Source organism: Myotis lucifugus, unplaced genomic scaffold, assembly GCF_000147115.1.
Source record: "Myotis lucifugus unplaced genomic scaffold, Myoluc2.0 scaffold_156, whole genome shotgun sequence".
In the NCBI taxonomy this organism is placed as follows: domain Eukaryota; kingdom Metazoa; phylum Chordata; class Mammalia; order Chiroptera; family Vespertilionidae; genus Myotis; species Myotis lucifugus.
The window spans coordinates 2,983,015-2,993,692 of NW_005871204.1; positions in this window are offsets into that span (position 1 = coordinate 2,983,015).

Consider the following 10,678-nt stretch of genomic DNA (forward strand, 5'->3'; position numbering starts at 1 on the left):
CAACTCCTCTAAGGCCCTCGGCCCTTGGGTGAAAGGGAAGGTAACGAAGGAAATAAAATAAAGAAGGGATTCTTGTATAACAAAATCAAGAAGGCATCAACCATCGGAGACAGAGTTTATGTGTCAGGCCAGAGATATTGGGGAGGGGGGGCGTATAGGGGGTGGGGGGGATAAAGCCTCTTAGCATGCATACTATCTGCAAAACAAATTTGCAAGCATTTCTTAAAACTGTGGGGGAGGAAGATTTTTAAAATTTTCTGCTTAAAAAGGCAGAAGAAATGGAAATGTTTTACAACCGTTATCAGGAATGTAATATGCAAACAATGCCTTTGCTATTGGCTTTATTTATTTGTTTATTTTATTGTTGTGATCACAGAAGTGTTTGTAAATACTTCCCTAATACCCAAGTTTAAGCAGCCTTTCGTGCCTTGGAGTGTGAAGGAATGAAAACAGAGCCTGGGTTGGCAGGACTCGCTAACTTCTCTTTCCACCAAGGGCCAAGGGCTTAGAGCAGTGGTTCTCAACCTTCCTAATGCCGCGACCCTTTAATACAGTTCCTCATGTTGTGGTGACCCCCAACCATAAAATTATTTTCGTTGCTACTTCATCACTGTCATTTTGCTACTGTTATGAATCGTAATGTAAATATCTGATATGCAGGATGTATTTTCATTGTTACAAATTGAACATAATTAAAGCATAGTGATTAATCACAAAAACAATATGTAATTATAATGTGTTTTCCGATGGCCTTAGGCGACCCCTGTGAAAGGGTCGTTCGACCCCCAAAGGGGTCGAGACCCACAGGTTGAGAACCGCTGGCTTAGAGGAAGAGTGAGAGGAATCCTGAGTCACAGGTTCTCAGGCTCCCCGAGGGACGCACAAGTGCGAGAGGTTTGTCATTGAACCTTGTCATCTAACTCGTAAATGCTGCAGTCAGGATCTGAATGTGGGTCTGTCCCCTCTTGCTTTCCACCACTCCACCAGTGGTTCTCGAACTTGAGAGCACATCAGCATCACCTGGAGGCTTCGATAAAACACAGATTGCAGGGCCCCAGCCCCAGAATTACACATAACCATGCCAGTGCTTCTCTGAGGTCTGATCCCTGGACTCCCAGCACCAGCAGCATCTGTGAACTTGTTACAAACGCAAATCATTCGGCCCCACTCCAGACCCTGTGAATCAGAAACTCTGGGGTGGGGCCCAGAAATCTGTGTTTTAACAGGCCTTCCAGGTGCTTCTGGTACATTCTCAAGGTTTAGAACCATTGCACTCTACTCTCTTGTCTTCCACATATTCCTCTTTCTTTTTTCTAATTGCCCCGAATAGGAATAATTCTACAGAAACAAAAGTTCTTGCCATTGAACTAAATGACAGATTTTTATCCGTATTTTTGCTGTCTACAGGAGATGAGGCTAGAAAAAAATTCGTATGAATGTGGGATTTTTTTTTTAATTATTTTATATTTGTACTGAAATTCAACCAGATAATACCGGGTTGGGGGTGGAACTAATCTTATTTGAGAACTATTCTGTGCCAGGGCTTAACATGCATTTTCTAAATTAATCTTCACTACTCTGCTATGAGGTTTTATGATCTTAATTTTACAGAAGAGAAAAACTAAGACTTAGATGAAGTAACTGACTTAAGGCCACATTCTTATTAAAGGGCAGAAATCAGGATTGTTCAAACAAAGATCCTTCTAAATCCAAAATTCATGATCTTTCCACTCCGTGGCAAGATCTTGGAGAACCAAATTCCAGTGTGGGCTCCACCACCCCAACTATGCAACATTGAGTAAGCGATTTCATCTCTGTTTCAATTTCCCCATCTATAAATAATGTTATCATAAATCTGCCCCTCCCACACTGGAATGTTAGAACAAATGAGGAAATAAAAGTGTAAGTGCTTTGAGCTTTTTGAAGAAAAAGAGTAAAAGAGCAAGTTATTATAGTACTGTGTGTTTAGCTGAGTGTTGCTATGTGAGCCTGAGCGTTGCGTCTTCCTAGTTATCTCCTCATGCATGCATAAGAGGTCCGAAGGCTGTACTTGATGCCAAAGAAAAGTTGTTTGACTTCATTTGTCAGTGTCTTCTGAAGGTTAAAGAAGATGACAGATGGTTTTATGTGTCGCTTTTCAAAATTACAGGGACTCTCTCACCAGGTTCATAGGCTCCAGGTAAATTACTGGCCCATCCTCATCCTAGAAATGTTTTCTCCAAACCCTTTTTTTGTCTCCCTATTACAGGCACCCCTCCACCCTCCTGCCTCTACCCACTAGGTAAAGACTTAAAATTCCTCTTACTTTATTTTTCCCCCCCCTCTTACTTTATTATGTAGAAGAATTTAGCTCTCAATCCTCACTCAGGCCAGATTCCAGGCCTGTGTTTATTGACCAAATCATCCAGGTAGCACAATTCCGGGGGGCGGGGGTACCATTCACAAAGAATATAACCTGAATGGTGCTCAAGGGAGCTCCTCTATGCATAGCTCTCACCCCCAAAATCCATTAAGGTGTTTTGTTAAACAAAAGAGCCATCTACAGTACTTGGGTATCACCATTTGCCAAGCTTTCAAATAATGGGTTTCTTTGTTTATGGTTTTTTATAATGGGCCTGATCAAATACATAAAGCCTTAAGTCCTGGCTTCCACACAGAGTGAAAGTGGCACTTTTCACTCTGTACTATGACACTATTGCCTATCTCCCCACTAGACTTGTGAGTTTTGTGAAGACTTGGTCATATTTTGTCTTCCTCACCTTGTATCCATGCCTTGACATAAGTGCTTGAAACGCATTTGCTGATATAAATAACAGCACACAGTACTCCTATGTAGGTACTAGTATAATTGGCAGAGATTTGAAAAATGGCCCTCAAGTGTGTTGTTTGACCCACAGTGTTTTGCACAAGAAATATATTGAGCCAAAAATTTTAAATTGAGAAATGTTACAAAAAAAAAAGCAATTCCAGTTTCTGGAGTCCCTTGAAAAGTTAGACGCTGGCAGACTAGGCACGCATCAGTGTCTTTATTCAGGTTGTACAGTGAGTTGGCCTCATTCACATGTAAAATCTTGATGGTGGGCGCTGAGTTTGGAGCCACTGGGATCATATGGTTGTTTTGGAGAAACAAGTATAAAATTTTGCCTTATAGATTTTACACGTGCTCATAACTATGTATTCCAATGTATTTTGAGGTCCTTTTAAATTGTTTTTCTGGGGTAGAAAATTGTGTTGTATCACGTTATACCATTTCCAAACAAGCCAGGCAAGTGCAGACATCAAATTATAAATATCATTATCACCAACATTTTAATGGAGTTATGGCTGATGTTATTTGTCAACTGCCTTGGAAATAGAAAAGAAATAATAGCATATACTTGAATAAATTTCATAATAAGTAACTGTATGGAGTGTGATCCTCTTTCTTTCTTCTTCTGGATGGAGAAGCAGAAGCACAGCTAGCTCAGATAACTAGCAAGAAATGTAGCCAGATTAGAACCCAGGTAGTCTGTCTCTACAGACGAGTCTTAACCACTAAATTAATGTTTATTGAGCCTTTCCCAGGTGCTATGGTCATGACTGCCTCCCAACTGAAAGAGACTACCAGGTTTATGGAAGAGTGTGTATTGCTTCCAAGCCTTTTATAGGGTGCTGCAATAAACCCACACAGCTCCTTCTCATCTCTCTCCCCCTCCCACCCCAATTCATACTGACATGTTTATAATCTTCAGTTTTGAAGTGTACAAACTGTCAGACATCTAAGACTTTCTTTACTCCCAATATAATTCTTGCACAAAGTTTGTTGTTATTGTAAGTTATTATGAAGAGTCCTATGCATGTGATGAGCAAAGGCGTCTCTTAAAGACAATGGAAGCAATTTGAAGCAATATAATATCGACACTGAAAACCAATATCTGTAGTCAAATTGTGCTTGTGTGGAGAAATGGGAGACAGTAAGGTTGAATTAGAACAAAACTGTCACATGACATGAATGCAGTGAAAGCTCAAAAATAGACAACCTAAAAGAAAATGGTCATCAACTTTTAGCATTTTTTACATTTTATTTGTAATTGAATGTTGAGAAAAATATTGGAAGTGACACCTTCCTTTTAAAAGGTTTAAAGGATTAAACTTCTGTTTTGGCCAGATTGAGCTGTTTCTCCGAGTCTCAGAAATTTCAGAGATTGCATTTTACCTTCACTTTTTATTATGAAGAGATGTAGCTCATCTTATTCTGCTTCAGTTTCTCTTTCTGCAAAATATGCATGGTAAGTGCATCTTTATATGGTAGAGATATTGTGAGTCAAGCTAATAAATGATCATAAAGCACAATTCTTTGAAGTATAAAGCACTGCATAATTGCTAAATACTATAATAATACTATAATAATCATCTTCATAATAATAGTAATTTTCAACCAACACATCAGCCAGACCTAGATGCCTTTACTCAGCTCCCAATTAGACAAAAGTGTATATGCCAACTATGAAATGAAGTGAAAATCTTAAACCACAGACTAGTTCCACTCCCCTCTTCTTTCCTATGCAGAATATAATGTCAGCCTGCCAGACACATCTCAGCTCCATCACTTGCTAGCTGTGAGACCCAGCTCACAGGAGACAGCCAAGCCTCTCCAGCCTCTTTTTCTTCAACTATATAATGACAGTAATAATAATTCCCACCTCTCAGGGGTTGCTGTGAGAATTCAGCCTAACAATGAATGTTAGTGGTGATGATGACTGGCAGTAATATCAGAAAAAACTAATAGTGGGCAGCTATCTAACCATGTTTTTGAATGAAAGAGGGGGGAAAAATCAATACTCTCAATTTAGGTGCCTCTCAATTACGTTAACATTTATCAAATATAAGCACTGTAATATTAAACTTAGATAGAAAAAAGCAAAGGTGAAATGTTTTACTTTCCCGGTGTATTTGTTTGTTTTTAATAACTGTGCATGAAATAAATGACTATATTTTGGTTATAGATGATTAGGGAAAGAAATTGAGTAAAATAGAATGCTCCAGCTCACTCCTTTCTGTAGGTGTAACCATAATTAATGATTTGGTGTGTTCCTTTCCAGACCTTTTTCTGTGTTTTTACATTCACTGAAACAAAACAGAATTACCCGATGGGTGGATGAAGTATGTACTTCAGGCCCCAGCAAACCATGACCAAAATAATTTTTTGTAAAGAATTTGATGTTTTAAAGGAACCCTTCTGCACTGCTGGTGGGAATGCAGACTGGTGCAGCCACTGTGAGAACAGTATGGAGTTTCCTCAAAAAACTAAAAATGGAACTCCCTGTGATCCCACTTCTAGGAATATATCCCAAGAAGCCAGAAACACCAATCAGAAAGGATATATGCACCCCTATGTTCATAGCAGCACAATTCACCATAGCTAAGATTTGGAAACAGCCTAAGTGCCCATCAACAGATGAGTGGATTAGAAAACGGTGGTACATCTACACAATGGAATACTACGCTGCGGTAAAAAAGAAGGAACTCTTACCATTTGCAACAGCATGGATGGAACTGGAGAGCATTATGCTAAGTGAAATAAGCCAGTCAGAGAAAGATAAATACCACATGATCTCACTTATTTGTGGAATATAGAGAACAACATAGACTGATGAACAGGGACAGATCCAGAGACGGAGAAACAGTGATCAGACTGTCAATTCCCGGAGGGAAAGTAGGGGAGGGTGGGGGTAAGGGGAAGAGATCAACCAAAGGACTTGTATGAATGCATATAAACCAAACCAATGGACATGGACAACAGGGGGATGAGAGCATGAGGTGGGGCGGGGGGGAGGTTGGGGGTTAATGGGGGGATGAGGACACATTTGTAATACCTTAACCAATAAAGAAATTATAGATTAAAAAATAAATAAATAAAATGTATCCATGTAATGTCATGAAAAAAAGAATTTGATGTTTTCATAAAGGTATAGACATTTTAAAAAATCATAATTTGTTGGGACTTCCTTATATTTATTTCATTTTAACATGGGTTTAATCTTAAAGTAAATAATAGGATATTATTTTATATACACCATCAGCTTGTCAGTGCTCAGGACCTTCCTGAAGATCCTAATCCAAGCTTACTTTATAAGTATATTTGCACCCATATTTTTTAGAACATAAATACATTCATATTGTTTTGCAACTTGCTTTATTTGTGTGCGTGATTTTAAACAGTAGTGTTTACTTAGCAGCAAACTAAATGAGAAAGAACTTTCACCACATTTGCCATTTTACTTCACTCAGAGTTATCTCCGTATAAGGGTCCTATTAGAACAATTTGGGCTTTAAAAGCTTCCTTTCTTGGTACAGCAAATTTCATTTTCCATCACATTTTCAAGCCAATGTAATACAATCCTTTTTTTAATCGCCACAGAGTGTATGATGGGGAGAAATCCTGCCGACCAGGAGCTTTCTAAATGGTGACTATGGAGAGATGCCAAGGAAATCGAACGGTGCCAAGTGCAAAATCCTCAAGTTGCTCCCTACACCAACAGAAATCCATTTGGGAGCTAGATTTCACTAAGGCAGGAAGTATTTCACCTATGATAGAGCACATGCGGAGATTATATTTGGGAACCAAGGACTAAGGAAGAAAAAGTAAAGCTACATTGTATTTCAGGAGACAGTAAGAAGAGAACATTCCCTGGAGAAAAGCCCAGTGACCTTTTGTGAAGGAAGAAAGAATGCTTAAGCAATAGTTCAAAACTACATGTTTTTACAATATTTCCCTGATAGTAAATAACTGCTGAAGTGTTGTTATTCTTTCCATAAACTCAATGCGCTGAGAAAATACAAATATATATGTAAAGAAAATACTGCAAATGTTTATTACACACTTACTGTGAATGAGACACAGTGGCTCAGGGGATACCAAGACAATACATGGAGAGCTCTGTACCAGTGTCTGGCATTGTCATACAATACTTGTGTAATCTCCACCAAGTGTGACTCTCAGTCACAGAACCTGTACGCTAAGAAACAAAAATGTCAGTTAGGGAGATAAGTTATGAACTCATAGAAAAAGAACTACAATACAAAGCATCCTGTGATCAATGCTGGGTGAATAACAGAGCCACTAATTTTCGGAGACCTCTTCCATTATTCATGGTCTTAGGACCAAGTAAGAGGTAGAATCTAAACAGTGTCGCCAAAGATGTGTAGACATGATAGGGAAAGGAGGAAAATGAAAGGATCCCAGCTTTCAAAAAAGCATAGAAATAGGAAGTATAGAAGGACATCCAGAAGACACTGAGCAATCTTTTTACTAAAACAAAGAGTTTGGGCCTCTAGACTAAAGGGTCTTGACCACTAAATTAAGATATTTGGGCATTGACCTGTCTGGTTTGGCTCAGTGGATAGAGCATCCGCCTGCAGACTGAAAGGTCCCAGGTTGATTCCAGTCAAGGGCACATGCCCGGGTTGTGTGCTCGATCTCCAGTAGGGGGCGTGCAGGAGGCAGCCAATCAATGACTCTCTCATCATTGGTGTTTCTATCTCTCTCTCTCTTCCTCTCCCTTTCTCTCTGAAATCAGTAAAAATATATTTTTTTACAAAAAGATATTTGGGCATTACCTTTATAGGCAATAAAGAATCAAAGCTGGTTTCCTGCCTGTGAAGCAACATAACTAAGGCACACTTTTAGAAAAACCATTTATTTTTCATGAAGGAAATTTACAAAACACAGAAAGCATAAAAAATATATAAGTCACCTAGAAACCTATCACCCAGAAATGTTACACTTTTGATGGATAAACTTTAGAATTTTTTTCTGGTTGTGTGTGTTTGTGTGTGTGCACGCACATGTGTACACATGTTTGTGTGTAAATTGGGATTATGCTTTATTCACTCAACATTATTTTGCAAGTATTTTATTAAAAATCATGATTGTGCTGCATTTCATCAGATAAATGCAATATATTGTACTTATCCATTTTCCTGGTGTTTAGCTAGGCACAAATAACTAAAATTAACCCGAGGTTAACTTAGGCAGGATGTAGAGTGGTTTGGAGTGAGGATAAACTGAGAACAGGAGGAGCAGTTGTAAAAAGCTATTGGCAAAGGACTGCTTGTATAAATTAGAGCATATTCACACAGAATAGATGAGTTTATAACTATCATATTGAAATATAACTATTATTTCCAATGCTGCTGCTCCTGGTGTACTATTATGGAATAATTTCTCAAACATATTTTCTCTCTCCCTAGTCACTTAAATTTGGAGTACTCCAAAGTTAGTCCTCTCCTCTCCTCCAACTATGTTTACTCCCTTGATGATCTCATTCAATCCCAAGATTTTAAATATTGTCTACATGCTGGCCACTTGATGATGCATTATGGAAAGGGGGTTTTATATGCAGAGGTAAATACAAGTTTTCTGAAAAAGAATTCAAAATTTTAAGGAAGATGGAGAAGAAGAGGAAGAGAAGGACGAGGAGGAAGGGGGGGGGGAGGAGGAGAAGGAGAAGAAGTCTGCTCCACTAACATGCTTTGCAATAGGAAAAAATACAAATACAAAATGCTGGTGTCCTGCTCTGGGAGGGGCCTTGGAAGTGAGGGGCCTTGAAGCTGGGTGAATGCTACAGCTTAAGCAAGGGTGTGGCGACAGGAGCAGAATGATGTGAAGAAATCAGTAAGGGGACATGGCTACTTAAAAGTCAGAAGATGATAAAAAAAAAAGGGGGGGTGGGGGATGAGGTGGGTGGGAAAAAAAATCACCAAATTTGAACCATTTGCTCTTTAACCTCTATTCATTCGGATATTTGTAGTATAACAACCTGAAAACATCATTTGATTTGGGTTTCTGAAAAATGGTACATAACTCACTGTGAGAGGGGGAAAGGAGAAAGTCTCTGTGGGCTAATTAACAACAACATGCTCCCGAGATAGAAAGCAAACGCACACGCCTCTTCATTTTCAATACCTTTTCCACGTTAAAGTTTCTCTCATTGTTTCACCAAGTAGCACCCCCAGCGAAAATTTGTCAATAATTCTTTCTTTCCATATTGAAAAGGCCTGGCAACTTTGAAATGGCCTGGCAACTTTGAAATGACTGTAGCTTGCGCGCGCGCGCACACACACACACACACACACACACACACACCATTCTATGTGAGTACAAACATGTAAAAATATTTATACATCTCCCCAATCTATAGAAAACCATTTTGGGGTCTTGAAAACAGTCTCTTTACAGATGGAGAGAATGTGAGAGAAATGCCCTCAGTGTGCTGGCTAAAAACTGTAATGCCTGCTCAGCACTGTGCCTCCTCTCATAACAGGGGATGCTCTGCTGAATGAGCCCTTGTATGTCAAGATTCAAAAAGTTCTTGTTTGCTCTGGGTGAACAAAGCTCTCACAGACAGTGGGATCTGCAGGGTAGCCACCAAGTGTGTTAAACCAATGTTCCCTCCACCGCACTGCCGAATAGTTTATCGTAATGGCAGTTCTCACCTTCATGTATAGAGGCCGGTGTTCACCTCGCCGTCCTGCACAGAGCTCCCACTGACATCAAAGGAAATGACATAGAACAGAACCCCATGGTGTAAGGAGAAACAAGCAGCATCTGATCAGAATCAGGCCATATTTTTTTTTTCATTCTCTCTGTATAACTGGCTAAATTCATATACAGAGTATCTAAAGGCCACCTTTCACTTCAGCAGTTTATTAATTGTCAGACATACATGCACTTATTGGGGAGCTCGACACTGAACTGCTTATTATGTAGGAGGGGAAGGGAGGGGGTTGTGTTGTAGAGAAATCCATCCCAGCCCCAACCCCACGTTTTTCTTGGTCTACAGGATCCCCAAGAGACCCAAGTGACTGGAGTAGCTTAGTGGCTCGTTTTACTTAAAGCTGGCCTTGAGACAAGGAGGAGAAGGAGGAGAAAAAAAGGAGAAGCAGAAGGAACGAGAGGGAGAGAGAAAAAAATGTAAGCATGTTTAAATCTCTGGATAGGGAGATCCCTTTCTAAGCTTAAAAGCAAGTCACTAAAGATTAGTAAATTTAACTACAGAAAATGAAAACTTCTACATGTCAAAAATTAAAATAAGATCGGTCTAAATGGCAAATAAAAAGCTGGAGAAAATATTGGTGACAGTTTTGACAGGTAAAGGATTAATATTCTTAGAATTTTCTACAGATTGGCTAAAAATGTAACAAAATAAGTTTCAGATGGATAAAGAAATGTTTAACCAAATTTCTAAAAATGCTTAACAAAAATGTTTAACAAGATTTCTAAAAATGTAAAATTTTTTTCCCCAAATTTTTTTTTTTTTTTTTTTTAGAGAGAGAGAGAGAGGAAGGAAAAGGGATACAGAGGTAGAAACATCAAAGATGAGAGAGGATCATCTATTGGCTGCCTCCTGCACACCCCCTACTGGGGATTGAGCTAGAGCATAAACTTTTCAAATTTAAAAAGCGGAATTTTTATTCAGCAAAGGCACCATAAATAAGTGATAGGATAATTCACAAACTTCTCTTTGCAATGAAAGAAGATATTATAACAACATATATTACATTGCTGGACCTAGACAAGGAGTAGGCGTCCTCCTTACATCGCTGTTTCTAAACTTTCTCATTTCTTCTTAAAACTCTGTCTTGATTAACGTTATCTGACTACATACCATCACTTTGCTCTTTGCTATACCCATCC